The sequence below is a fragment of the Nomascus leucogenys genome, chromosome 4 (assembly GCF_006542625.1).
Source record: "Nomascus leucogenys isolate Asia chromosome 4, Asia_NLE_v1, whole genome shotgun sequence".
In the NCBI taxonomy this organism is placed as follows: Eukaryota; Metazoa; Chordata; class Mammalia; order Primates; family Hylobatidae; genus Nomascus; species Nomascus leucogenys.
This window is the reverse complement of record NC_044384.1, coordinates 63026885-63052618: the sequence shown is the minus strand read 5'-3', so window position 1 is coordinate 63052618 and position 25734 is coordinate 63026885. Positions and strand designations below refer to the sequence as shown.

General features: G+C 37.9%; 1 protein-coding gene across 3 annotated transcripts in view; it reads left to right on the top strand.

Annotated features, from left to right (window-relative positions):
* DLGAP1 (DLG associated protein 1) overlaps nt 1-25734 on the top strand; it is a 988253-nt gene that overhangs the window by 387347 nt on the left and 575172 nt on the right. The gene's annotated exons all lie outside the window — the stretch shown is intronic.

Genomic DNA, 25734 nt, shown 5'->3' with positions numbered 1-25734 from the left:
ACTTAAGCAGGTTTTGCTGAAAACTTTAGCAGGTTTTGCTGAAAAGGAAGCAGATTCCTCAATGAAGATAATTAGCATATAAGTGAATCAGATGCTGATGCATATAATCACTGCTTGGTGGAAATAATCAAACCCCAAGACCACCCACATTTTTTTTCTGCCTTGGTGACTTGTCTGTGCAGTAAATAATTAGCTTCTTGATTTTTTAAAAAGGCTGACAATTAGAAGGATTCTGCAAATAGTATTTCCTCTTTCCTTTTTTATTTACCCATTTAATTCTACATTCAGTTGCACCAAGACTGCCTGTCCTGCCTCGGTCATTTTCTTTTGGTGTATATAGAATAATATAGAATAATCCATTCTATTTTCATGCCACATAAGTACAGAAAACGTCCCTGGTTCATAGACTTGCAATCTGCAGTTTTGAGTGTGTGATGTGTTCCCCGTTAACCAGCCTGGACTTATCTGATGCCTGCTCCTTGCAGCATGCTCTCTTTGATTTAGAGTCAATCATAAACAACAAAACTTAAAAAGAATAAAATGTAGGGGAGGAAAGACTTTCCTTCACTCTTCCTAGGGTCCCCTGGCTGGGTCTAAAAATCAAACTGACAAAGACAGATTAATAGGAGAAAAGCATGCCAATATATTTAATAAGTGTTGCATGACATGAGAGTCTTTATCAGGAAATGAAAGCCCAAAGAAATAAGTAACCCCATATATTTTTATGCTAAGTTTGGTAAATAAGTAGTTAATCGTGGAGAAGTAAGATTAGACAAAGGGAGAATGATCTAATGGCAATAAACTGGAGGGAACTGAGTAAGGCCTGTTTGTGCAGATTCTTCTGTGTCCCTGAGTCTTAGAGATAACAATGCTCCTGTCCTGTGGGTATAGGGTGGACACCTCTCACACGAGGGTCATAGGAGAGAAGGGGAAAAGGGTAGGAGAAGGTCAGAGAGACTTTCCTGCTTCTGTGTTTTTCTCAAATTCTTTCAGCTTAAAATATTAAGTATGCCAAGGGGCTATTATCTGGCCCTTGTTCTGAGCCCTGTCGAAAACAAATCTAAATTTTTAACAATGGAAAGATTGTTAAACAAGTTACGGTAAACAATCATTTTTCCTATAAGGAAAATCCTTAGTATAGTTAAATGAAAAGAGTAAAAACCTACAGGATTCAAATTCAAATCGTGAATACTACCATAACCACTGCGTGCTGCAAGTCATTATACTAAGACACCAGGTTGCAGCAGAGAAGGAAGTTTAATCACAGGGCTGCTCAAAGAGGAGATGGGAGGAAACCTCAAGTCCATCTTTTTGAGGAGTATGGGGGCTAGGATTTTTAAGGGTTTTGGGAGATTGTTCCCACTCCATCCGTCTTCTGGCTCCCATCCATCTTCTGGAGCTACTTCCACCACTGAATAAAACCTTGCACTCATTCTCCAAGCCCACTTGTGATCTGATTTTTCCAGTACAATAAGGCAAGAACCCCGGGATACAGAAAGCCCTCTGTCCTAGAGATAAGGCAGAGGGTCTAATTGAGCTAATTAACACAAGCTACCTGCTGACGGCCAAGCTGAAAGAGCACCCTGTAACACTTGCCCACTGGGGCCTTGGGAGCTGTCAACACTCAACCCTAGACGCTATCATGGGATCAGAGTCCCTGCTCCCCCATGACCTGCTCGTCTGCATGCTCCCCCTAGGAATTTAACTCTAGGGCACCAAAGAAGCAAGCCACACCCCATCACATGCCCTGCAAGGAGGATAAGGGAACTTTTCTAGTTTCACAAGGTAACTTTCAGCAACAAGGAAATGGATCAAAGTACAGCATGATTAATGCTTCATTATATTTCTGTACAAATTCTTGGTAACCCTGTAAGAATGGCTTCACTATGATTCCAATTAGAGAGTTGATAGATATCAGTAGAAATAAAAATATATACTGACTCATATATAAATGTACTTTAAAATGATGTGTACCAAAATGTTTTCTCTACTTGGTTAATTACGTGTAATTTTTTTCATATTTTCTGCAGGAAACATTCATTACTTTTATAATAAAGAAAAAGACACACTGTTTTTATAGAAAGAGAAAGATGGAAATGAAGTAGAAGTGCTTTGTCCCTAATGTAACCAGCAGAAATTAAAACAAAATATTACAAAACAAAACAAAATTAAAGTCATTTGGTCAAAAGCCAAAACAGCAGAATTTATAAGATCAAATCCCTGTTAGTGCATAAATCCTTACAAACATTTATGTGGAATAATTGGGGTGTTCCTTCTTTGAACAACTTTCTACTCTACCCCCTACCAATAGTAGGAATCACATGTACATTTATCTCTTCATTAGCAGAAATGATCAGAATTTCTGACTTTTGAGTTGGAAACCTTTGGGGGATCATAGCCTGAAGCAGCCATGGCAGTGAAGGGAGCTACATAACTAGCAAGGCCCTGTGCAAAATGAAAAGGCAGGGCCCCTTACTCAAAAATTGTTAAGGATCTCAGGGTAGCTACAGCAGAGCATTAAACCAAGCTTGCAGTCCATGTGCATTACAGCAGACACATGGGGCCCTGTGTGACTGAGCAGCTGGCACATCAATGAAGCCAGCCTTAGAAAAGAACCTGTGCCCTTGGCCAGACAGACCTCAACTGGAATCTTTCTTGTTCTGACATCAGCTGCCTGAATTTCACAACTTAACCTGTCAGTCCCTCAGTTTCCCCACCTGCAAAAATGGAGTGTAGGGGCCAAAGGAAAACTTCCCCTTCATCCTATGAAGGATTACTGAAAAATCAGCTCAAAAATGCAGGTTAATAGGAGAGAAGATATGCGAATTTACTAGCATGCATGGTGGGTGGCTCACTGAAAGATTACCCCACCATGGAATGGGGTACTGATGGTTATATACCCTTCTTTTTTTTTTTTTTTGAGACAAAGTCTCACTCTGTCACCCAGACTGGAGTGCAGTGGCACAATCTCAACTCACTGCAACCTCTGCCTCCTGGGTTCAAGTGATTCTCATGCCTCAGCCTCCCGAGTAGCTGGGATTACAGATGTGCGCCACCATGTCTGGCTAATTTTTTTTTTTTTTTTTTTTTTGAGATGGAATCTCGTTCTGTCACCCAGGCTGGAGTGCAATGGCGTGATCTCGGCTCACTACAACCTCCCCCTCCTGGGCTCAAGTAATTCTCCTGCCTCAGCCTCAAGTAACTGGGATTACAGGCATACGCCACCACGCCCAGCTAATTTTTTTGTATTTTAGTAGAGACGGAATTTCACTGTTTTGCCCAGGCTGGTCTTGAACTCCTGAGCTCAGGCAATCCACCCGCCTTAGCCTCCCAAGGTGCTAGGAGTACAGGTGTGAGCCACCGTACCTGGCCTTTTTGTATTTTTAATAGAGACAGTATTTCACCGTGTTGGCCAAGCTGGTCTCAAACATCTGACCTCAGGTGATCTACCCACCTCAGCCTCCCATAGTGCTGGGATTACAGGTGTGAGCCACTGCATTGGGCCGATATACCCTTCTTCTTAAGGAAAAGGGAGATGGGAAAGTATGAATGATTTTAGGAGTGTAGAAAAATGATTTTTAGAGAAAAATGACTAGACTTGAAGAATATACAATGGCCTGGGACAAAGTCTGTTGGGCCCACAGAGCAGACAATGGCTGCTAAATGATTCTCTCTAAAATACCAAATGGGACCAAAATAGAAGGCAATGGTTGATGACAAATTTGTCCTGGTGCGTTGACAGACTTCAGTCTTTCTTCCTGCAATATGAGTTAAATGAAAGCTCAGGGAAGGGACCAAGGTAATTGTTGTCTTCTTTGGCAGGTCTGGACTATAAGCAGATGAGACAACTTCATCCCTTGCTTTGGGAGAGAGGATTGAAAAGTGGGTGAGGGGTGGGTCAGAGAGACCTTATGACTTCTTCAGTTCAGCATGTCAAAGCACTATATTTTGGGGTATCAGTTTCTGAGCCCCAACAGGAGGCACGCTGTAGGAGTCTTATACAAACAGAGAAAGAAATATAAGAAAATTCCTCTTTTTCACTTGGCCCCTCTGAAGGTTTGTTGGAAGGTCAACTGACAAAGGCAGATTACTTTTTTTTTTTTTTTTTTTTCCTGAGACGGAGTTTCACTCTTTTTGCCCAGGCTGGAGTGCAATGACACAATCTCAGCTCACCACAACCTCCGCCTCCTGGGTTCAAGCAATTCTCCAAGGCAGATTAATTTTTTAAAAGAAAAGGCATTCAGTCGGGCACAGTGGCTCACACTTGTAATCCCAACTCTTTGGGAGGCTGAGGCGGGTGGATCACCTGAGGTCAGGAGTTTGAGACCAGCCTGGCCAACATGGGAAACCCCATCTCTTCTAAAAATACAAAAATTATCTGGGCGTGGTGGTGCATGCCTGTAATCCCAGCTACTTGGGAGGCTGAGGCAGGAGAATCACTTGAACCAGGGAGGCGGAGGTTGCAGTGAGCCAAGATTGCACTATTGCACTCTAGCCTGGGCTACAAGAGCGAAACCTCATCTCAAAAAAAAAAAAAAAAAAAAGGCATTCGAATCTATTAACATGCATCGGGGAGAACAACAAGGTGATGAATTCCCCTCATGGGGCTCAGGAGCTTATATATCACCTTCAGGTTACAGAAAGAATGGTGGCTCACAGGATGACCAAAAACAGGTTATAGTGGTAAATCAGGTTATCGTGGCAAGACAGGTTATGGGAGGGAGAGAAGAGGAGGCCTGGCTAGCAAAGGGGGTCTTGTTCTGTAGATGAAGCTTCCCAGGGAGCAGCCCGCAGAGAGAAGAGATGGTAAATGTTTCTTTTAGACCTTTAAAGGTATCAGACTCTGTTAATCATTTCCTAGATCCAAACAAGGCCTCAGAGAAAGCCTGACTGCATCAATGCAGATTCTCTACAGATGCAGATCTCCCCCCAACAAAAGAGAGCTTTGTAGCTATTCTCGTATTTCCAGCCCTTCCTGAATAGCCATTTTGCAATATGTCAAAGCAGTATATTTTGGGATGAAATATTTTTATTTTCTCCCACAGAAAATAAGAAAAACAAACATTTTGCAAGGTCCTGCTCATTTCTTTAATTTATATTTATCATTAATAAAATGATAGCATTATCATTAAGAAATGATTTATTAATCATTGATAAAATTGCGTTAAAAGCCATAGTGTAGCACAGTGAAATAAAATTTAATATTAAAGTGTGGTTCCCCAGAAGCAAATTTTATAAAGGAAAGCTCTGCAATATGTCTATTTTTAGGCATAAAGAACTCTGAATCTATTGTTTCTTCCCTCACTTCATATTCTTGGTAAATAGGAACATAGCTCTTTCACTAGATGTCATCAAGCTAGATGTCAGGGACTCTGGGATGAAACCCAGAAATTTAACTGTTAACAAGCTAGTGATTCTTATCCATGTTAAAGTTAGACAACCACACCCATATAACATCTATCTAATCATGTGGGAATAGATGAAAGATGAGTGATTTAGTAAGACCCCGAATGTATAAGGAAGAGCTTGCTTTCTGCTTCTTTTCTCTCTCCTTGATAAGGCAAGTCTATTGCCACTCCTAGGACGTAAGCAGGATTTTTCCCCCTTAACTCAAGCACCAGATCCTGAATCTGGAGAAAAGGAAACCTAAAGTGGTCCCTGGGGTTATATCTGTGGGAAGAACTTACCCTCCACATAAACACACTGATTTTCTTTTTAAAATATATATATATATATATATATATATATATATATATATATGTGTGTGTGTGTGTGTGTTTAATTTCAATAGCTTTTGTTGTACACATGATTTTTGGTCACATGAATGAATTGTATAGAGGTGAAGTCTGAGATTGTGGTGCACCTGTCACTCAAGCAGTGTACACTGTACCCAACAGGTAGTTTTTTATCCCTTACCTTCTCCCACCCTCCCCACTTCTGAGTCTCCAATGCCCGTTATGCCACTCACTATGCCTTTGTGTACCCATAGCTTAGCTCCTGCTTATAAGTGAGAATATATGGTATTTGGTTTTCCATTCCTGAGTTACTTTGCTTAGAATAATAGCCTGCAACTCCATCCAAATTGCTGAAAAAGTTATTATTTTATTCTTTGTATGCTGAGTAGTATTCCATGGTGTGTGTGCGTGTATATATATATATATATATATACACACATATATGACATTTTCTTTATCTACTCATTGGCTGATGGGCACTTTGCAATGGTGAATTGCTGACATTACTTTTCTGTCTCTCCTTGTCCCCAGCTCTCCACAAGCCAGTGGATGCTGAGTGGACAGCATATGCCTAATGAGGCCAGCAGCTTAGGCCTGCCCCATCTATGCTGGGCTGTCCTTAAATTTACATGGGAAGTCTGTGCTCTGATCACCCACCACCAGTGTGGGCTGGACTTCAGGTGTCTTCTGCCAGTGATAATGGTTTTTTCTTCATCAAACCACACTTCTTCATCTAAGGGTTATAAACAAGAATATCTATTTGCAAAACAGTCAAAGTTTGGGAATATAAACTGTGGCCATAAAATAGAAAAAAAAATGCTAACTAGTCCATAATGGGGACTGAATCTGTGGTCTTTTTAACATTATCACAGGGCTATAAACCTGAGGTTGGCAAACCATGTTTCACTTAAGAATCCTCAAGTTTCAAGGAAACATGGACTCATTGATATATCCGTTCATACCTCCCGTCTTCTTCCCTTGAAACCTGCATTCTCCCACCCGAGAAACATGACTGAATACCAGGTTTTCAGATTGTGTAAAGTTACTTCAGAGTAAGTTAGATAGATGACCAGTGTTTTGTAAAATTGTAGCACTCACACACTGATATATGAGTTTATAGAATCGCTTTGTTCATTTTTTATCTAAATAATGGAGATTTTGAGGATTTAATTTTATCTGATGTGTGAAGTGTCTAGTGCCTAATTTCACATTGATTCTTTCAGCTGCTCTGCACTTTGTCAGCACTCATTTCAAGAGTAACCATGGAGAGCTATTAGGAACATCCATTCCTGGGTCCCTCCCCGGAGATTCTCTGTGTGCTTTATGGTCATTTGTCTTACACTCGGCTATCTATTCAGTGATTTCTATTTAAATATAAATGTGTGTAACTTCCAGAAACTTGAAAATGTGTCAAGGGTTTTCTGAGTCACATTGGCTCTTCCAATGTCGTCCTGCCTCTCAGTTATTGATTGTAGGTGCTTAAATCTCTCAATATTTTAGTGTTACTGTTATCAGTTGTACAGAATAATCTGTCTAGAAGGATATGTATGAAGATAGTAAAGATTTGATCCCATTGTAGCTCTGCTAATTCTGTAAAGCTTTAGTAACTGACTTCCCTGAGAAGAGGTCCCATTTACTGATGGAAGTATCTGTTGTTTTCAATGAATAGAAAAAAACTCTTAACCTTGTAAACCCCATGACATTTTCCACAGCAATCAGACTGGTCCCCATTGTCTAGGCCATATTCCACCAGAGGCTTCAGCATTCTGCCTATTTACACAGCCTGTTTAAATTCCTGTGAAGCAAACTGGCACTTTCTATGGTTCAGAGCTCTTGCGTACCGAGTGCCTTCCTTCACAGAATGCTTAAATGACCTGCAAAGATTTCCTAATAGTTTGCTTAAATTTACATAGGGATTTGGGACCTGTACACTGCTGTCTTAATCCATCTGGTGTTGCTATAAAGGAATCCCTGAGGCTAGGTAATTTATTTTTTAAAACAGTTTATTTTACCCATAATTCTAATATCTGGGAAAGTTCAAGATTGGGCATCTGCATCTGGTGATGGCCACGGGCTGCTTCTGCTTGTGGCAGAGGGGGAGAGAAGCCAGTAATATGCAGAGATCACACAGCAAGAGAGGAAGCAGGGTGGGTCAGGGGGGCAGTAGGATCTTTTAACAATCAACTCTTACAGGAACTAGTAGAGTGAGAAGTCACTCACAGCCCCCCACCCCCGCCCTCTGCCACAAGGAGGGCATTAATCTATTCATGTGGTTCCACCCCCATGGCCCAGACACCTTCCACTGAGCACCACCTCCGACACCAGGGACCAAATTTCAGTATGAGGTTTGGTGGAGACAAACAAACCATATCCAAACAATAGCAACTCCCAAATGGCTGTTTCTCCCAGTATCACTTCAAGATTTAGGAAGTTAAACATGAAAGTGAAAATTGATTTCAAGCATGGCTCTTCTCTACTTAGAGTTAACACCTTTTAAATTGGTATCACCAAAAAAATCACTGGGTATTTTACTTGTTTATCGAATCTCTTTCCTTAATGTATTTACATTAACTATGCATTTAGATGATAAAATACTGAAAGGACAAGATCTGATTATTTAACCATGACCCTTTGGGTAGCATAGAGTGAAGGTCATTCATTTATAAATCAATTCAACTGATGCACACTAGAACCCTTCTCTGAGCAGAACTGGTCCCTGTTCTAGTAGAGCTCAGCCTTGCAAAGTGACAAACATTGAGCCAACAAGTACTTAACATATAATAACAAATGGTGATAAATACTATAAAGAGGCCAGGCACCGTGGCTCACGCCTGTAATCCCAGCAACTTTGGGAGGCCGAGGCAGGTGGATCACTTGAGGTCAGGAGTTCAAAACCAGCCTGGCCAACATGGTGAAACTCTGTCTCTACTAAAAATATAAAAATTAGCCAGGCGTGGTGGTATGCACCTGTAATCCCAGCTACTCGGGAGGTTGAGGCAGGAGAATCACTTGAACCCTGGAGGTGGAGGTTGCAGTGAGCCAAGATCACGCCACTGCACTCCAGTCTGGGCAACAGAGCAAGATACTGCCTCAAGAAAAAAAAAAAAATACCATAAAGAAAGAAAACAGAGTGTTGTGAGAAAAATGGGAAAACAGTTTATATAATGATGAGATTAAAGTATTTAAATCAAAGCACTAGGCCCTAGGCTTTAGTAATGATCTTAAATGATAGTTTGCCTCCAAATATAGGATGCAAACCCTTTATTTTCCGAAATGTAATTCTTTTGCATTAGGGATTTTCATTTATTTTTCTCTACTTTGCTTATCAATATCTAATTTTAATCAATTCCATACATCAGTATATAGTTCCTGTACTTAAAAGGTATGGATTAGGTTTTGAATGCCTTGGTGGAAGAAGCTTTTATTCTACCTGTGTTTAACTGAGTTCTAGCAAGTTTATGCCAGATTTAATCAAATGTACTGGCTACAATAAGCTCTTTCCATGGCATATAATTTTTTTAAATAAAATATATGGTGTGTTTCTAAGGAGAAAAGAAAAACAGCACATTGGGAGGAAACTAAACTGAGCTGAGAACCAATAAATGAAGTCTCAGCTCTCTCTTCTGCATTTCCAAACTGTGTGGCCTCACTTCAATGAGTTGTATACTTATTTTTGAGGAAATGCAATAGGCATTGGCAGACAGAGAGAGAGAAAGGGAGAGGGAGAGGGAGAGCGACCAAGAGTTAACTGCAAAAGAGTCCTAGAGCTATAGCGGGTTCAGGACTGACAATAAGCTCCATGATTCGATTTCAGACAACAGATTCTGATAAAACAACAACAACAACAACTTTAGATTCTTCTTTAAATAATCAGCATTTCTCTTGTAAAGCAATAAATTCATGTTGTATTTAAATACAACTGAACAAAGAACAACTCTATAACGAGAAATAATGCTTGCCTTGTTGTTGGAAAGAAATACCAAAGTTGAATGTATTGTTATCTCACTTATTGTTATTATTAATACTTATGTTCTAGATAATTAAATAGCATTCTCTGCCTGTTGTTGTTTTCTAGCCTAATAATGCCAGACAAAACCAGCTGTCTCTTTAGGTTTTGTTCAATGAGGTCTTGTCACTAAATGTTGACTATCCATATTTTAGGCACAGTGCTCCTGTGACTTAAATAATCAAACTAATTGGGACCCAACCACATTTTTCCTATGTAAATGTAGCTGTAGGGAAATATGAGTGCTTTCAAATGGGGTACAGTAGCTAAAATCTTCTCTAGTTATTGGATATACCATTTATTTCTCTACAAGTTGGTTGCGTGATTTTTTAAAATTTTGTTGGGTCTAAGAAAAGAAAGAGAAAGTGTTATATTTGCTTTCTCCCTATTTCTTTTTACACTGTAGAGAAAGGTTGACACAGTCACAACTCAGAAGACTAGAACTAGCTATCGTATTAAAATGTTTGAAGATTTTTTGCTGTTACTCACCAGCACAAGATGGCATTGAAATAAGAATGCATACCTGGAGAAACTATTGCCACTGATTTTTTAAAAAATGTAATGATGCTAAAAAAGCATTTTAATGTCAAGTGGCTGCCCCCATGAAGTAAACAAGAGGAAAATACTATTGGTGAATTTCAGTGGTTCTAAAGTAGAAAAGGCGTAAGTCATTTTACTGTGAAGAAAACTAATGAGACGAAAGCTTTGACCTTCAAAAGGTTAGATGAATGGAAAAAGGAAAGTGTTATGAGCAAGAAACAAAGTTTCTTTACTAGAATCTGGAAGTTTTAATATTCTGATTTGTCCTGTGTGTGTTAGGCATGGTGATTCATCCATTTATTCAGTAAACACTTTCTGAGTGCTGACTGTATGCCAGTATGAGATGTATTCATTCTCCAGTGAAAACTTACATTTACATTTTCGGGACAAGAAAGAACAAGTTTGAGATTATAATCGGTCTTTATCTGGGGTTTTCAGAAAACTGCATGTTGTGTTTGTTCAGTTAGGAATTTACGGTATTGGTTAAACTGTATGATTGTAGATGAGCTATGATTTGACACCATAAATAAAATGTTAACAACAACAAAAGCAACAACAAAAACTCATTGGACCTGAGTAGAAAAGGCAGTTGGCATAACATAAGTGGCTGAACGATTTTTAAATTCTTTATATTAACATTTTTAAGCTTTTGGCAATTGATTTGCCTTCCAAATTTAAGACTAACATTAAAATGAGTTTCTAGGGGTCATGCTGAAATTACAGAAAATCTAGAAATATAAAACAGAATTATTTCTGCAATAATAGATTCTCCCTCCCTCATTTCCTTCTAAAAATTTTCATTTTTATGAAAATTTAAGTGAGAGAACCTTGCTGAACTCCTTCAAGCCCTTAGATGATGTATAATCAAAATAGTGTGTCTAGCTAGAGTATGAGAGGTAGAACCTAAGAAATAATATATCCATCCAATAAGCTATGCCAAAAAAATTTACTGATGCACAAAGACATGATTGAATATACTTACCCAAGTTTAGGCAGTTAGTAGAACTAAGTCTAGAATCCATTTATATCGCCTCCTAGTTTATTGGTCTTTATTCTACATAAAACATTTCCATCTACTGTATGCATATGTCTTGAGTATGTCAAGCTTTATAAACTATTAATTGTGGAGAAAGATGAATTTCACTTATTTTCTTCAAAACCATCTATGCCTATGAATAAGGTTATCTGCTCGTAAATAGGCTACGAAGAATGTTCTCCAATGTCTTCATCTTCACTTTATGCTTTTTGTTGAAAATATTGACCTTGTTTCATTCTTTTTATTTTCATTTATCTATTTTAAAAAGTCTTCATTGGTTGTTTGTGGTATTTAAATTATCAGAGTTTAAATAGTTAGCTAAACAAAGCTTTACTATGAATAATCTGACTTTCATTGACTCATTTGACTAAGGATCTCCAAAATAGGGTGATGATATCTAAATATCTTCTCTTACCATTGTCAATTTTTTTTTCTATTTCTTATTGAGCAGCTAATTTATTTTTTAAAAAACATTCATTGGAAATTAATAGAATTTCTGTCCACTTAGTTTTTTGTAGGTAAAGAACCTCTTTGCTTATTTATTTCTGCCTAACATTAAAATAAGGTCACTTTGATTTATGCATTAAACCACTTTTATCAGAACTCTTAGATATGCTTCTATCTCTTTTTTCCCCCTTCATTATCCTCAGATAGCACTGCCTGAAGGTGACTTCCCTGATTTGAAAATGTAAAGCCAGAAGATTAAAATGAATTCATGTACTCTCTGGAAGAACGTGCTGTTTTGGTGATGATAGAGCATTTTAATATCTTAGTTCTCTTCTTACTAAAGTGTGAACTCCTAATTCCATTTTCCTCTTAGATAAACAGCTGTATGTGCTAGGGCTTGCATAGATTTTTACCTTAGAGTCATTTTGCATCAGAAACTGGGATTTACCAAGCCCTGCTCTTTTTCAAAACATTGATTATGGGTTAAGAGCCTGGTTACTCAGACTTCTACAGGTAACAGCACAGATGTAAGGGAGGAAGCCTAGTAAGCAGGCTGATGTCATCCCGTTTTTCTGAGCTCTTTTCTTTCCACAGTTTATACTTCTCCTCTTCCCCATCCCATCTTAATCTCTTTGGTGTGTGTCCATGATTATGTGCCACTGTTTCAGATGAGGAAACTAAGAGTCAGGGAAGATGAGCTTGCATGCAGTCACATTGTTTGTAATGGGGAGTCCAGATTTTAAATCCAAGTAGACTTACTCTGAAGTCCACGTTCTTACTCCAACATTACTAACTCCGGGACCCTATGCAACTAAAATTATCTGGCCTTTGTCTCTTTATCTGTCAAATCAAGGTGTAATAGTAATAATACCTTCTTCATGAGGCTGTTGAGATAGTTGAGTTAATACTTATCTATAACTCATAACATTAAAAGTGGTTACAAAAGATAATGATGGCCTGGCTTGTTGGCTCACACCTGTAATCCCAGCACTTTGGGAGGCCGAGGTGGGTGGATCACTTGAGGTCAGGAGTTCGAGACCAGCATGGCCAACATGGCAAAACCCTGGCTCTACTAAAAATACAAAAATTAGCCACGTGCAGTGGCATGCAGCCGTAATTCCAGCTACTCGAGAGGCTGAGGCAGAAGAATCGGTTGAACTTGGGAGGTGGAGGTTGCAGTGAACCAAGATTGCACCACTGCACTCCAGCCTGGGCAACAGAGATGATCTGTCTCAAAAAAAAAAAAAAAAAGATAATGGTGTTGAAAATGATGATGATGTTGATCATGATGATGATGATGATAATGAAAATGATGATGCTGATGAAAATGAAGATGAAAGACTATGATTTCTAATAGGATTGATACATTGACTATTTAGGACACATCATATCTAAGAGAAGCCAATCTCAATCTATGAAAAAAAAAGTTTCATCATTACCAGTGAAGTCAGATTTCAATTAAAAATGCAGTGAAGTTGTCTTTTTGTGCCCCTAAATTATCTGGGCTCCTTAAAGTAATTCTTCTTAAGAGAAAGTCTTCAAAAAGACATAGACTCTAAGTTTTTGCTTTATACTGCTTAACATCTACACAGAACTGATGCTACCTGTTTAATATTCACCATTAGTAGTACTGGGGCCTCCAACACAGACATGCACAGCATATGTCCCCAGCCTCTCCAAGGCAGCCACAGGAACCAAGAGATAATTAAAATTTAGACACACATATGTGAGCACATTCATTATATTCTGTATTTAAAAAGTACTTTTCAGTGGAGGAAGTGACCGTAAGTCAAACTGAAACTCCTCTCTTGAAGTACAGCTCTGAGGGGGCTGCAATATACTTAGGAACAATGGGAACTTTGAATTAACAAAGTTGAAATTCTCTCTGTAATGATGAATGGGTATTTGAACAGAGTTAGAAAATCATAATGACAGGCTGCAAGTAAGAAGGCTCTCATTGTCTCTTCCACCTCTCCTTCGAGACAATTCAGACAACCAGACCCATCCTTTTGGACCTATTACAAGGTCAGAGACAAACTTTTCTTGCAGTGAGGGATTTCAGAATAGTGTCATTATCATACATTGTGAAAGAGTAAGCACTAATATAATGGGACTATTATTAGAGGTAATTCTACCTTAGAATGCGGTGATGGCTGTGTAGTTTTCCTGAGACAACGCTGACAAATGTTTCTTGGGAACTGAGAGAGGGCACTGCCCTGGGAAGTCGGAGATTTGGTTAGTAGTGCTTGAAATCATTAAAGGAAATTATAAAGCATTTTAAATAGCAAATCGATCACCGAGCAGAACTTAAAATAATTACATTTATCATTTTGATGTGCATATTATTATTTCCTATGAAAAGTTGGTTATATTAATATTTAATTTTCCCAAAGAAAGATTCCAATCCAGACCACAGATGTCTCAATAATTTGGGTTTTTCAATAAATATTTTAGTTAAATATTTGAATACACACACACACACACACACACACACACACACGTATATCTTTATATAAAGTTTTAGCTTTTAAATTTATATTTTCCCATTTCTAAAAGTCAATTCTAAGGAAATAAGTCAAATATTTATTTCATGGTTATAGAATTACGTATAATAGTGAACATGTAAATATCTTGAATAGACAAAAATAATTATTTACTGTGTCTCCTACATTTGCTTAGATTATCTCTGATTGAAAAATCACATTTCTCATAAGTTACTAGGGGCTCCAAAGAAGCAAATCTCAGTTGAGTAGAGATGAGAATAAAAGTTGCCTTAAGACAACACCAGCTTTTGAGATGGGACCAGTTTCCGATGATTCTTATGTCCACTAAAATCTGAGAAATAATGAATTAATACTTTTTTATTTTTTAATAGAATATGATAGATTTCTGAGAGGCATGTATTAAATTCTCTCAACATGACTTTTAACTTCTTATATGTATTGTTTTTACTTCATATAATTAAAGAGCTCTGTTCTTGTTTACATTTATGATTATTATATCTTTGTGGAGCAAACGTTTTTATCCATATGGAAATGCTTCTTTTAGCCCTGTTTAAGGCTCCTTGCCATGAGTTCTATTTTATCTTATATTAATACATAATTAATTAATAAAATAAAGAGAGTTGCTTTTCTGACTGCTGTTTCTCTTAGCATAGATCTTGGAAAATGAAGAACTGTTTTATAGTTATCATATATGGGAAAAACTGTTATGCAAAAAAAAATATTTTTATGAGTAACTTTTATATAACTTCTTTTTACTTGAATTTTCCAAAACCAATATTCTCTTTTCAGATGTTGATTAATCAGTGTGAGTTTCCATGGTGTAATAGTGAGCACTCTAGACTCTGAATCCAGAGGTTGATTAATCATAAACAAATGATTTCTGTGGAGGTACCTAAAAACTCTAGTATTTAGCTGTTGTGAAAGAAAGTCGGGTAGAAAATGCGGAATTAGGCCAGGTGCGGTGACTCATGCCTGTAATCCCAGCACTTTGGGAGGCTGAGGTGGGCAGATGACCTGAGGTCAAGAGTTCAAGACCAATGTAGCCAACATGGTGAAACCCTATCTCTACTAAAAATACAAAAATTAGCCAGGCGTAATGGCAGGTACCTGTAATCCCTGCTACTCAGGAGGCCAAGGCAAGAGAATTGCTTGAACCCAGGAGGCAGAGGTTTCAGTGAGATGAGATCATACCACTGCACTCCAGCCTAGACGACAGAGCAAGATCCTGTCTCAAAAAGAAAAGAAAGAAAAAGAAAATATGGAATTAAGCCTTTGTCTATTGTCTCAGTTTGAATTAAAAGTAGTGAAGATAACTATTCTGAAATATGAGAACTAGAAATTTTGATTTGCATTAAACACGCTAACATAGTCACAGATTAGGGCACCTCATGAAAAACAAATGAAGAGATAAATTGGCCAGTGTATTAGTCCGTTGTTGCATTGCTATGAAGAAATACCTGAGACTGGGTAATTTATTTTAAAAAGAGGTTTAATTGGCTCACGTTCTGCAAACGGTACAGGAAGCATGATGCTGGCATCTGCTCAGCTTCTGGGGAAGCCTCAGGAAACTTACAATCATGGCAGAAGGTGAAGAGGCAGCCGGCATGTCACATGGCCAGAGCAAGAGCAAGAGAGAGCACGGGGGAGGTGCCACACACTTTTAAAAGAGATTTCATGAAAAGTCATTCACTGTCTCGAGGACAATACCAAGGGGGATGGTGCTAAACCATTCATTAGAAACCTGCCTCCATGATCTAATCACCTCCCACCAGGCCCTACCTTCAACATTGGGGATTACAATTTGACATGAGATTTTGTGAAGACACATCCAAACCATATCAGTCAGTATGACTTGCACTTTACAACAAAGAATCATCAATCCCCAAGACATGATTTTCAGTGTAATTTACAATGATTTGTGAGGGACCCCAATTCTCATCCTTACTCTCATTCAGTTAATCAAGAAATACTTATTAAGTACTGACTATGAACCAAGCGCTTTGAATACTTTATGTCACTGAGAATTTCAAGGAAAAAATGCCTTTTCTGTGGAAGAACTTACACTTTAGTAGGATAAAAATAATTACCATTTCTTAAGCACAGTCATGATTGTGCTCTGTGCCGAGTAATATCTATCTATATACTCTCAGAGCAATCATAAAATGTAAATAGCACTAACCCCAAGAGGACATTGAAACTGAGAAAGGCTAAGAAACTCAATGAGGCCATGTAGCAAAATACTAAAGCCTATTTGACTCCAGAACTCGTAGCCTTGCCAATAAGCAGCACTTCTTCCACAGTGAGCTCTACTAATAACCAGAGAGACAACAAGCCTGCAAGCCACTTAATTTCTGTTGTCTCTGTTTCCTCACCTATACGCGTGGACATCAGATTAGATGTTTTCTAAAGTGCTCCCCAGTTCCTGGCTTTTACACATTTGACATGTTCACTGTAGTTTTACCAACACACAGCAGATGGCAGTACAGAGCAAGAACCGGCTAACCTAGCTGCTTCTCTTCAGGTCCCTATGATTCCAAAAATAATGATTTCTCTTCATTTCTATTATTTATTAGGTATTACATAGACACTACAAGTGTAAAAACATTCTTATACAATAATGTATACTATAAAGCATATTTTATTTTATGGGTTAAAAATGCATAGTTATGCATCATGTTTATTAATATCTGAAAATCTAAACATCTAAATCAGTTTATGATATTGTTGGTATATTAAATATCACAGAATCAGAAGATTAAAGTTATGGTTTCCAAATGTAAATATATGTAAAAATGTATGACATTAATATATAGTATGTATCATATATATAATATGCATAAATATGTCTACATACATAAACATATGTAACATTAAAATATAGTTTAATATTTATGCCAAAACACAAAGTGTATTATGTGTTCATTCATTCAATATTTATTGAGCAATTACTGAGTAAGTCACTGTTACAAGCCTAGAGATACAGTAGTAAACAACGAATCCTCCCCTCATCAAGCCCTTTTTGCACTGAGGAGGCAATGATTGAATAAAAAGAGAGATTAGTATATATAGTATGCCATATGGTAATAAATGCAAAGGAGAAACAAAACAGAGAAAAAGAATATGTCTACATGAGAAGGAGGGTGTGCTTTTATCATAGTTTATATATCTATTAGTATAATACATATTATGTATACTAAGTGTGTCAATGAAAAGAGTCAAACTCTATAAAATATTTGAGGTTGATTCTGAGCCAAATATGAGTGACCAGGGCCCAAGACACAGTCTCAAGAGGTCCTAAGACCATACACCCAAGGTGGTTGGTCTACAACTTGGTTTTATACGTTGTAGGAAGATATAAGACATAAGTCAATACATGTAAGGTGTACATTGATTCGGTCAGGAAAGGGGGATAACTAGAAGTGAAGGGAGGAGGTTCTAGGTCATAGGTGGATTCAGAGATTTTCTAATTGGCAATTGCTTGAAAGGGTTAAGTTCTTAATATTATCTGAACACCTGGAATCAATAGAAGAGAGTGTCTGGGTTAAGATAAGGGGTTGTGTTATGCAGGTGAAGCCTCCAGGTAGCAGGCTTCAGAGAGAATAGGTCTTAAAAGTTTCTTATCAGACTAAAAAGAAAATGCCAAACTCTCAGTTAATTCTCTCCTGGGTTATGTTGGTATCTTATTCCTACAAAGAGTCTGCATTGTCAGTCTCAAGATGTCTGTTTTAATGTTAATGCTGGTCAACTGTGCCTGAATTCCAAAGGGAGAAGGATATAGTGAGGTATGTCCAACCCCTAACTCCCACTTCCCGTTCTGGCTTTAACTATTTTTCTTTCCTTCCTTCCTTCCTTTCTTCCTGTCTTCCTTTCTGCCTTCCTCCCTCTCTCCCTCTCTCCCTCCCTCCCTCCCTCATTTCCTCCCTTCCCTTCTTTCTTTTTTACTTTTATTTAAGTTCAGGGGTACAAGTGCCAGTTTGTTACACAGGTAAATTTCTGTCATGGGTGTCTGTTGTATAGATTATTTCATCACTCAGGTATTAAGCCCAGTACCCATTAGTTGTTTTTCTTGATCCTCTTCCTCCTCCCAACCTCCACCCTCAGGTAGGGCCCAGTGTCTGTTGTTCCCCTCTATGTGTCCATGTGTTCTCATCATTTAGCTCTCACTTATAAGTGAGAGCATGTGGTATTTGGTTTTCTCTTCCTGTGTTAGTTTGCTAAGGATAATGGCACCCTGCTCCATCCACATCCTTGCAAAGGACATGATCTTTTGTATGGCTGCATAGTATTCCATGGTGTATATGTACCACATTTTCTTTATCCAGTCTATTATTGATGGGCATTTAGGTTGATTCCATGTCTTTGCTATTGTGAATAGTGCTGCAATGAACATACATGCATACATACATGCATGTGTTTTTATAGTAGAATGATTTATACTCCTTTAAGTATATACCCAGTAATGGAATTGCTGGGTTGAATGGCATTTCTGTCCTTAGGTCATTGATGAATTGCCACACTGTCTTCCACAATGGCTACAATCTTGCCAGCATCTATTATTTTTTGACTTTTTAATAATAGCCATCCTGACTGGTGTGAGATGGTATCTCGTGGTTCTGATTTGATTCACATTTCTCTAATGATCAGGAATGTTGAGGTATTTTTCATATGCTTGTTGGTCCCATATATGTCTTCTTTTGAAAAGTGTCTACTCATGTCTTTTGCCCACTTTTTAATGGGGTTGTTTGTTTTTTTGTAAATTTGTTTAAGTTCCTTATAGACGCTGGATATTAGACCTTGTCAGATGCATAGATTGCGAAACTTTCTCCTATTTTGTAGGTTGTCTGTTTACTCTTTTGATAGTTATTTTTTTATTTCTTTATTTTTGTTTTTTTGCTGTACGGAAGCTCTCTAGTTTAATTAGAACATATTTGTCTACTTTTGCTTTTGTTGCAATTGCTTTTGGCATCTTCATCATGAAATCTTTGACTGTGCCTGTGTCCTGAATGGCATTGCCTGGGTTGTTTTCCAGGGTGTTTATGATCTTGGATTTTACATTTAAGTCTTTAATCCATCTTGAGTTGATTTTTGTGTATAGTGTAAGGAAGAGGTTCAGTTTCAGTCTTCTGCATATGGCTAGCCAGTTATCCCAACACCATTTAAGAGAATCCTTCCCCCATTGCCTGTTTTTTATCAGGTTTATAGAAGATCAAATACTTGCAGGTGTGTGGTCATATTTCTGACTTCTCTATGCTGTTCCATTGGTATACATGTCTGTTTTTGTACCAGCACCATGCTGTTTTGATTACTGTAGCCTTGTAGTTTAGTTTAAAGTTGGGGCGCTTGATGCCTTCAGCTTTGTTCTTTTTGCTTAGGATTGGCTTGGCTGTTCAGGCCCTTTTCTGGTTCCATATGAATTTAAATTTTTTTTTTCTAGTTCTGCAAAGAATGTCAGTGGTAGTTTAATGGGAATAGCATTGAATTTATAAATTGTTTTGGGCAGTATGACCATTTTAATGATATTGATTCTTCCTATCCATGAGCATGGAATGTTTTTTCATTTGTTTGTGTCATCTCTGATTTATTTGAGCAGTGTTTTGTAGTTCCCCTTATATAAATCTTTCACCTCCCTGGTTAGCTGTATTCCCAAGTATTTTATTCTTTTTGTGGCAACTGTGAATGGGAGTTCATTCCTGATTTGACTCTCAGCTTGGCTGTTATTGGTATATAGAAATGCTAGTGATTTTTGCACATTAATTTTGTGTCCTGAGACTTTGCTGAAGTTGTTCAGCAGCTTAAGAGGCTTTTGGGCTGAGACTATGGGGTTTTCTAGAAATAGGACCATGTCATCTGCAAGCAGGGATAGTTTGACTTCTTCTCTTCCTATTTAAATGCCTTTATTTCTCTCTCTTGCCTGACTGCCCTGGCCAGAACTTCCAATACTACGTTGAATACGAGTGATGAGAGAGGGCATCCTTGTCTTGTGCCGGTTTTCAAGGGAAATGCTTCTAGATTTTGCCCATTCAGTATAATGTTAACTATGAGTTTATTATATATGTTGCTTATTATTTTGAGGTATGTTCCTTCAATACCTAGTTTATTGAGATTTTTTAACATGAATGGATGTTGAATTTTATCAAAAGACTTTTCTGCATCTATTGAGATAATCATGTGGTTTTTGTCTTTAGTTCTGTTTATATGATGAATCACATTGATTTGCGTGTGTTGAGCCAGCCTTGCACCACGGGGATGAAGCCTACTTGATTGTGGTGGATAACCTTTTTAATGTGCTTCTAGATTTGATTTGCCAGTATTTTGTGGAGGATTTTTGCATCAATGTTCATCAAGGATATTTTCCTGAAGTTTTCTTTTTTTGTTGTATCTTTGCCAGGTTTTGGTATCAGGGTGATGCTTACCTCAGGGAGGATCCCTCCTTATTAATTTTTTGGAACAGTTTTAGTAGGAATGTAACAGTTCTTCTTTGTACATCTGTTAGAATTCATCTGTGAATCCATCCAGTCCTGGGCTTTTTTTTTATTGGTAGGCTATTTATTACTACCTCAGTCAGAACTGATTATGAGTCTGTTCAAGGATGAATCCTGGTTCAGTCTAGAGAGGGTGTATGTGTCTGTGAATTTATCTGTTTCTTCTAGATTTTCTAAGTTATATGCATAAAGGTGTTCATAATATTCTCTGATGGTTGTTTCTGTTTCTGTGGGGCCAGTGGTGATATCCCCCTTATCATTTCTGATTGTGTTCCTTTGAATCATCTCTTTTTTTCTTTATTGGTCTCACTAGCAGTCTATCTATTGTATTAATTTTTTTCAAAAAAACCAGCTCGTGGATTCATTGATCTTTTGAATGGTTTTTCATGTCTCTGTCTCTTTCACTGAACTAGTTTTTCCAATTAACTTTGGAATGTCCTTGGCTGAGAAGGGGGGTCCATTCAGTTGGTTGAGGGGCTTAGAATTTTATTTTTGATCTACACATGTATATAGTTTTGTGATAAGAACTGATTGGAGGGTGTAAAAGATATATGAGATACTGTCTTTCTAATTTAAATGAGAATTCCTTAGTGGAAAAAAAAAAGACAAAACCTAAGTAGTAGATTATATGGTACAGATGATTTCTCTAGAATATCAGATCAATGGCAACAAAGCTTTTGACTGATGATGCCAGATGCTAAAAGACTGAGTAAGTTTTAGATCCAGGAGGACATGCCAGGTGGGTGAAACTACATTAGGAAACACTTGGATTTGTGAATCAATTGTGGGGGCCATAGGCTCTCAGCCCCCTAAAGACTCACTAAAAATTGCTGACATGAGGTGGATTGATTAATAGAAAAAAGGGCCTACAAATTTATTTAATATGCATACATGGGAGCCTTCAGAATGAAGACCCAACTACCTAATGAGTTACAGAAACCACCCTGAGGCCACGTAAAGAATGCAGCCTCAGAGCCTGGCCAGAAACAGGTAAATCAGCTTTAGTGGCAACAAAGGTTAAGAGAGAAAGGAAGGAAGAAGCTTGGGTAGCAAGGTGGCCTTGTTATGTAGATGAAGGCTCCCTTAGTGAGAATAGATAGTAAATGTTTCTTTTCAGATTTTTATAGGCATAAGACTCCTTATCTCTCCTAGATCTGAGAAAAGGCATAGAAAGTAGAGGGGATATGACTGCAATGGAGATTCTCTAAAAATGCAAATTTTCCCCACTTAAGACAGCCTTGTAAGGCCACTTCTGTCAGGGTGGCCAACCAATAGCCATTTCAAAATACGTCAAAAAATATATTTTGGGGTAAAATATTTTATTTTCCTTCAGAATAAAATATCCTCTCATCTATAGCTTATAGAGTCAGATAAATAAGAGACTTCCCTGCTAGCTTCATTGCCTTAGCCAAGCTTATCTGCAGACTTTTGAGCTCAAAATGTAGTTATTCCTGGATAGCAATGGCAACAAAACAACCCTTCATGGATTGTAGTAAACTCCAATATTGAATATATTGATAGGAGAATATACGTGTAACATTGCTTCAGTGACTTTACTGTATTATATATGCTAGCCATTTGTTGCCTCCCATTAGAGAAGTTCTACTCTGTATCTGTTACCAAGAAAAATTCTCCTTTTGGATACCAAGCTTTTCATAAAGTATAGCCTCTGAGTCCCAAATTTTCTATTAATGTTTTTAGCCAATTTATTTGTCTAAACATAGAAAAAGCATTACTAAACCTGGATGATGTTTTCAAAGGAATATATATAATGTATGTATGTGTGTTTATATGTTAGCAGCAATGAAATCTTTAATATTGAGAGAATGGTATCCCTCACTAAGGATCATATGGAACTTGTTGGCCCATCCCTCTTGTTTCTTCTGAGCTGTAGCCAGAGATCACTGGTTGGTTCACAATAAAAAACAGTGTCAGTCTAAATTGCAGGGAAAAAAAAGAAAGTTAAAACAACTGATGAGACTAGAATCTAATAACAGGTATACTATAGTTCTTGAAACATAATTTTTCTCTCCCATTCTCATTTTTATTAAAAACAAATCATAATGAGACTGATTTGTTTGCAAAATAAACTTTAGTCTTATTACACTTGGCCTGATTATTTGCATGAAGAACAGCAAAAATAATTACTTGCCATATAAGTTTCTTTTTAAATTAGCTTTGATGGAACTTCATTCCGTAAGAAATCTCTGATAATAACTTTTAAAGCCTTAAGCCCAGCCATAGGTTTGTGCCATCAAATACCTGTATGAGTTTGGTAAACTTCTCTCCTCAAGGTCCCAAGATAACTTGGAGTTCCTGGGTCTGTCAGAAAGTGACATTCTTTACTTACCACAAATCAGGTACCCTGTACACGGACTGTGTAGATGAGGTATGAGGCCAGTTTTCCCCAGGGGCTTTTATTGACTTGATAGTCAAATTTGATTGCTTAAAGGAAAGCATGCCATTCCAGTTAAAACCCTGGTAAAATAACCAGTTTCTCCAATTGTGTCCTGTTGTAAAAGAAAACAGATTCTTATTGCACTTAGGCAAATCACTATATTGCCATAAGTTAAGAATACTCACAAATAGTTTCCAAATTTTGGAGTACTCAGGTAGAAAGAAATATGCTCCAAATTTTGTTTAGAAGAATATACTTTCTGAAAAACAAAGGATCAGCAATATTTTAAACAAAAAGTCACACAAGGATTACTTTGGCTACTTAATTCCTGTTTTGCTTGATATTTATGAACACATTAGTTTTCCAAAAGAGTGATAGAAGTTCTTTCCTCTCCATTTTAATGTCACAATCTCCAAAGTTATCAGCATCCTGCATTTAAGAGCACCTGTTAAAGTCCTATAGGTGATTACTGCAGGGGCAGATCCCTCATGGAGAATCTTTGCTAGGGCAGTGTAGAAGGGAAATGTGGGGTTAGAGTCCCCACAGGGTCACCACTGGGACACTGCCTAGTGGAGCTGTGAGAAGAAGGCCACCATCCTCCAGACTCCCAAATGGTGGATCCACCAACAGCTTGAATTGTGTGCCTGCAAGAGCTACAGACACTCAGTGCCAGCCCATGAAAGCAGCCAGGATGGGAGCTGTACCCTGCAAAGCCACAGGGGCAAAGCTGCCCAAGGCTATGGGAGCCCACTCTTTCATCACCATGATGTGGTTGTGAGACATGGAGTCAAAGGAGATCATTTTGGAACTTTAAGGTTTAATGACTGACCTATTGGATTTTGGACTTGCATGGGGCCTATAGCCCCTCTGTTTTAGCCAATTTCTCTTATTTGGAATGGGTGTATTTACCCAATGTCTGTACCCCAATTTTATCTAGGAAGTAACTAACTTGCTTTTGATTTTACAGTCTCATGTGCAGAAGGGACTTGCATTGTCTTAGATGAGACTTTGGACTTGGACTTTTGAGTTTATGCTAGAATGAGTTAAGACCTTGAGGGACTGTTAGAAGGGCAGCATTGTGTTTGAAACATGAGGACATGAGATTTGGGAGGGGCCAGTGGCAGAATGATATTGTTTTACTGTGTCCCCACCCAAATCTCATCTTGAATTGTAGTTCCCATAATCCCCACATGTTGTGGGAGGCAACCAGTGGGAAGTAATTTAATCATGGGAGTGGTTACCCTCCATGCTGTTCTCATGATAGTGAGTGAGTTCTCACAAGATCTTATGGTTTTATAAGAGGCTTTCCCCCCACTTTGCTCTGCATTTCTTCATGCTGCCACCATGTGAAGAAGGATGTGTTTGTTTCCCCTTCTGCCATAATTGTAAGTTCCCTGTGACCTCCCCAGCCATGCTGAACCATGAGTCAATTAAGCCTCTTTCCTTTCTAAATTACCCAGTCTTGAGTATGTCTTTATTAGCAGCAGGAGAACAGATAAAACAGGTGAGGACACAGAGCCAAGCCATATCACAAGGTAAATAGAAAAATGGGGTAGCTAAGATCCAGGAGTGTGATACACCTTTGAATTTTGCCTTGTTTATTGGTGTCTTAAAACTAACCACCATGGTGGACTTAAGGAGGCTGCCCTCAAAAGAAACAACTGCAGTTTCAAAGACACAAACTGTTTGGTAAAACAAAAGTCATAGTGCTATATAAAGAAAAAGGAAGAAGAAGCAAGTGACATATAACAACACATTCTGATGACCCTAGTTAAATATGACAACAGATGATAATAGGATGAGCCTTCTCCATGAACGGTGATGGAGAGGAAAATGGCACAGTAGAACTTCAGTCATGAATCAAAATCTCAAGTGTTCTTTGGAAAATGTTTCCTGAGCTACCTGCTGTTTTTGTCAGGGTTTAGTAATGAGCTCACATCTTTCAAAGATAAGAGGCAAGTGATTTCATCTTTCCACCTCCCCACTTGGATTCATAGATTAAAGTAATAAACAGTTAACAGAATATAAATCAATACTTCAGAGTTCTGTGTGTTATCTTTTGTCATTTTTCTAAAACAAGTGACATAAAAGACTATCCTGTGAGCATTAACCTGTTTGAAAATATAGACGGCAATAACTGGAACTGACATTCTTAAGATTTTGGAAACTGTGCAAGTTTCCATTGAGTATTAATAAAGTGGATAGAAGCCTATATTGACAATAATAAAGCTTAATTTTAGTTTCAGCTGTAGGCTTTGCTAAAACTATTTTAACTTTTATGAACCTTAGTTTCTGTTCCATGAAGTGAGGATGAAAATAATACCTATCCTGCATATACCTCACAGGTATGCTCTGAAGAACAAATAATATCTGTAAATAAAAGTATTTGCATATTTCAAAACCCCATACAAGTCTAGGGTATTATTATGTAAATATGTGTGTAATATTAATGCTTGCTCTCCTGACTTGGAATGATAGCATTTTTTTTCTCCTAAAGTTCTCAAAAAGAGAACTGAAAATACTAGTCTGTTTTGCCTCCACAGAGTAAAGCTGTGTGCACTTAGATAAATAGGGCAAGACAGAAGT